This window comes from Neoarius graeffei, chromosome 13, assembly GCF_027579695.1.
Source record: "Neoarius graeffei isolate fNeoGra1 chromosome 13, fNeoGra1.pri, whole genome shotgun sequence".
NCBI lineage: Eukaryota > Metazoa > Chordata > Actinopteri > Siluriformes > Ariidae > Neoarius > Neoarius graeffei.
In genome coordinates, this window is record NC_083581.1 from 29,693,068 (window position 1) to 29,698,335 (window position 5,268).

General features: G+C 39.8%; 1 protein-coding gene across 2 annotated transcripts in view; it reads right to left on the reverse strand.

The window, feature by feature from the left end:
- The window catches only part of magi3a (membrane associated guanylate kinase, WW and PDZ domain containing 3a), a 439,861-nt gene that overhangs the window by 433,473 nt on the left and 1,120 nt on the right, over positions 1–5,268 (reverse strand). The window lies entirely within an intron of this gene.

Genomic DNA, 5,268 nt, shown 5'->3' on the forward strand with positions numbered 1-5,268 from the left:
TAAAAGCGTCCCTCACTACATATCCGCCATTATGTCTTGGCTGTTTTCTTCGTCTCGGTTTCATTTACCGCTTTGCAAGTTATTTTATATCCCCCCGCTGTTGTAGTATGGTACATGTACTGTTTATAGACCCCTTGTGCATGACGTCACACATCACGTGATAATTACAGCTGGGGTCAGACAGACACCGTCTTTCACGCAAGCAAGGCTTAATTTGTCTTCAATATGGTTAAATTTTTGAGCTGGTTTTGCTTGTTCAAACAGAGAAATAGATAAAAGGCATCGCTGTCTCCCCGCTATCAAGGAAAAGGTTAACAAATAGAAGCAAACCCTTCAAGAACAAGGAGGAAATGAGTGGTTAAAGAATACGAGGAGAGGAGCTCAGCCTGAAAACTCCAGAGAAATTCACAATTGTATTTAAAATGTATTTTACAAAAACAAAGTCGGAAGTGAGGATGGAAGAGTTTGCTTAAGAATCTCATTTTATTCGTTTCTGCTCTCATTCGAGTCAGCTACTTCATGAAAAAGTGTTTGATTTTCTTACAGGTGAAGCCGCTTCCTTATTCGACACAGAAAACCCAGATTGGTTTCAAACAACTCGGGCATTAAAAAAAAAAACCTCAACAAGGAACGACTTGCGCGGTAAATCCTGAAAGAACAGAACAGGTTAAGAGCAGAGACAGCTGGAGCTTTGTTTCTGTTAGAGGAACAAGGTCCTGTGCAAAATGTTATATATTTATTTTTTGTTATATCATCCACCTCTAGGTTTATTTAAAAATAAAAAATAAAAAGTGCTGCGTCATGACAGACCGGCTGCACTGATTCAGTTACAGTTTGCCAGGTCTGTATAAAACACCCACAACCTATATGGAATCAATTTTGTGCCAAAATGTACAATACTTTTGAAATATCAAACAAAAACGACAAATCAAAATACAAAAGAACAAGTCAATTTTTTTAGACTGGCAAACAAATTATTCGTGTAATCATGCAAAATATCAGTCTATTACTCTTCAGAAACCTTTTATTTTTGTTCCGCGTCTCTCAGTTTTGTTTGACATTTATTTTGGTTGCGATTCCAGCTTTCTCGTTTGCGCTCCCTGACTTTTTGCCTGCAGTTTTGGCACAAACTTCACGTGTGGGTGGGCTGTCCAGGAATGCATTCCCATTGGCTAACTTGTGTTTGACTGACAGCTACGCTCAGCCATTCCCCCGGAGGCTGTTGCGGCCATTCCCTACTCGGATTCTGGTGGACTGTTTGACGAGTGACCGATCCATTGACGGTAAACAAGGATCGAGTGGACTTCAGTGGCGACTATGATATTGAATTTACACTTTGTTGAATTAATTCAATATCATAGTCGCCACTGAAGTCCACTCGATCCTTGTTTACCGTCAATGGATCGGTCACTCGTCAAACAGTCCACCAGAATCCGAGTAGGGAATCGCTGAGCGTAGCTGTCAGTCAAACACAAGTTAGCCAATGGGAATGCATTCCTGGACAGCCCGCCCACACGTGAAGTTTGTGCCAAAACTGCAGGCAAAAAGTCAGGGAGCGCAAACGAGAAAGCTGGAATCGCAACCAAAATAAATTACGTCAAACAAAACTGAGAAAGACGTGGAACAAAAATAAAAAGGTTTCTGAAGAGTAATAGGCTGATATTTTGCACGATTACACGAATTTGTTTGCCAGTCTAAAAAATTCTTTTTTTTGTTCTTTTGTATTTTGATTTGTCGTTTTTGTTTGATATTTCAAAAGTATTGTATGAACATTTTGGCACAAAATTGATTCCATAAACCTACACACTAATTTTAAACTCAAACATTATCCTGTCATGACAACACTTTTTTTTTTTTTTTTTAACCTAGAGGTGGCTGATACAAAAAAGTATATAAATATTCTCAAAAAAACACCGTACTGATCAAAAATCTTGGCACCCCATTTTCTTCATACAAACTTTGCTATAGATTTCTATTTTATGATTTCTACGGTACATTATCGAGTAATGAACCTACAAGTCTGAGAGAGTTTTACACAAACACACTGAACTTTACAACAGCTGCATGCATGTGAAACGGAAATAAACCGACTAAGGCAGGAAAAACTATTTTGGATAAAATCGTTATTGTCTGTTACAAGTAAGAAGTAACCAATAACCAAACTTAATCGATAACCACACTTCAACTCAATGTGTGATCTTCATTTTATGTTGCAATTCACAACTATTCTATGGTTTCCCTAAAAAAAATTTAAATAAATTAAAAAGAAAAGAAAGGAGTACTCACAAAATGCGGGGCAAGTGGAAATTAGCCCCCATGTCGAGCCCTGTTAGCAAAGATTATCAAACATTTTCCTCCATTTCCTTCGTGATGAGGCGAGATTTGTACTCTGGTAATTAACTGAGGATCATACCATAGTCCTGTTGAATTCTCAAATCTGATTGGTCAGAAGGTGTTGATTCGTTTTCTGATTCATTTCTCCAGGCACGTTTATTCGAATACATCATTATCGCTATAGTAACTCGATCAAATGGATAAAAGGACTTAAAAACGTAATATTTTTCACAAAATATAAAAGGTGGAATCATTGACATGGTGACATTCAACATTTAGGAAAGGGGTTTCTAGTCATCAAGTGATTGCAAAATAATCAACTTCAGGATGGTGATGGAAACTGAAGTGACTTCTTTCTTGCTCACTCGGCTTTCCGTACACACTGAACCACTATTAGAGGTTTACGCTTGGTGCTGTGAAACGTAAATTGGTAATACCAGCATTAAGAGTAAAGTGCCCGTCAAATAGCCTTCAGATCTTGTACAAATTCCACCCACTTTCAAAGAAATAAACTACCAACTTCTACACGATCCTCAACCAAGGGAGGGCTGGAAAATGGAAGCCTGTGCGGGAAAAAAAAAAAAAACACAGCTAGAAACGTCCCGACAAAACATTTTCATTGCCAACAAGCAACGACTGTTGAGCCTGGGGGCGGGACTTATACGTTCTCGAGAGCATTTCACTGGATGAACGCGAGACTAGTACAGAAACTTGCACCATTTTTTTTCCCAGAATTACCAAGCTATAAAATCAGAAGGGAATAGTTCCAAAACTTATTTTTTTTTATAGATACAATAAACATTGTATTGTGTCCATAACACTCTGAAATTCCTGTTTTAATTTGTCGGGCGGTTTAAACTTTAGAAATTGTCTCGAAAGAAGCTAGTGAAAAAAAAAAAATCACAAAAGCTGCATTTTGATCGCCGTAGTCATGTGCTCAGACTGCACTCCATGAGCTCACAGTCAATAGCACCAAGTGTCCTTCAAGTCCACACTGAAGAGGCCGTGGTGCTCCTACAGGCCGTGAAAGGCTTTAGGAGACATTTAGAGTAAAGAAAGAGGAATGATTGTGATATAGACAGTATGTGTGTGTGAGAGTGCGCGCGAGTGCGTGATTAATAAGGATTACAGAAAGCAAGCTGACAGCTCTACAAGCTTACAAAGTTTACAAAATGCTAAGACCTGTCAAAAGCTCAAACTCCAACCTAATCTTGTAATCACAGAAACGTTTCCAGGCAAGTCCACACACACACACGTTTGACCTCACACTCCTCCTTTTACACACACATTCTCCCAGGCAGGAATACAAACACATGCATGTCTATATACAAGGCTGCGCGCGCACACACACACCCCTGATCCGTCAATGTCCTAAAGGCACAGATCTTGGCTGCTGTTTGCAGAACAATTTTGCATGTTAATTGGCTCCATCCAGCAGACTAACCTCACACACTCGTATCATCAGTTTTAAGTGGCCAAGTCGTGCAAAAACAGACTTTTTTCTGTAACGGAGATCACTTTTGTCCCAAAACATAGAAGTACATGGATTTTCCTGAGATGTGCACGTGTGATGGACTTGCATCGCCTTCCCATCACATCATGGTGAAAAATGTGTCCAATCTGATTCAATATCAACAACAAGATTCAGTATCAGTCATGGCAGCACGGTGGTGTATCGGTTGCCTCACAGCAAGAAGGTCCTGGGTTCGAGCCCAGTGGGTGACTGGGGGGGGGCTTTCTGTGTCGAGTTTGCATGTTAGACTAATTGGTGGCTCTAAATTGACCGTGAATGGTTGTGTGTCGGCCCTGTGATGACCTGGCGACTTGTCCAGGGTGTACCCCGCCTCTCGCCCATAGTCAGATGGGGATAGGCTCCAGCTTGCCCACGACCCTGCACAGGATAAGCGGCTACTGATGATGGATGGATGGATGGATGGATGATCAACATTTGTCCAGATAGGAGATGTTTTGAAGGGCTAATCAGAAAAGCAGATCTAACCTTTTGGGTGACAGCTGAAGAGCAGGTTGGCCTTTTGCTCTGCTCATAGTGCAGCAAAACAAAACACACACAAAAAACAAAACCAAATGAAGGCATGCTCTGATTGCAGTCATTTTGAAGGCAATGAGCTGCAAACTCTTCATTAACTCAGTGCTGGGACGTGGCGTGATGTCAAAACACTACACATGAGTAATGGGCTTCATTTTGGACGCTGTGTGTTGAGCCATGATGGATGGATTCGATCAGAACCCTGCTGGTACTACAGGCCTCTTCACTCAGACACTTGTAGCAATATGAGAGAGAGAGGGGAGAAAGAAGAGAGAAAAAGAAAGGAGAGAAAGAAAGGAGAGGAAGAGAGAAAGGAGAGAAAGAAAGAAAGAAAGAAAGAAAGAAAGAAAGAAAGAAAGAAAGAAAGAAAGAAAGAAAGAAAGGAGAGACAGAAAGAGAGAAAGAAAGGAGAGACAGAAAGAAAGAAAGAAAGAAAGAAGAGAAAGAAAAAGAAAGAAAGAAAGAAAGAAAGAAAGAAAGAAAGAAAGAAAAAGAGAAAGAAAAAGAGAAAGAAAGAAGAGAAAGAAAGAAAGAAAGAAAGAAAGAAAGAAAGAGAAAGAAAGAAGAGAAAGAAAGAAAAAGGAGAGAAAGAAAGAAAGAAAGAAAGAAAGAAAGAAAGAAAGAAAGAAAGAAAGGAGAGACAGAAAGAGAAAGAAAGGAGAGACAGAAAAAGAAAGAAAGAAAGAAAGAAAGAAAGAAGAGAAAGAAAGAAAGGAGAGAAAAAGAAAGGAGGAAAAAAAGGAGAGAAAGAAAGAAAGAAAGAAAGAAAGAAAGAAGAGAAAAAGAAAGGAGGAAAAAAAGGAGAGAAAGAAAGAGAGAGAGAAAGAACAGAGGGAGAGAAAGAGAGCGCGTCAGCGCGCGCACAAACACCCAGCCCCATCACTGAC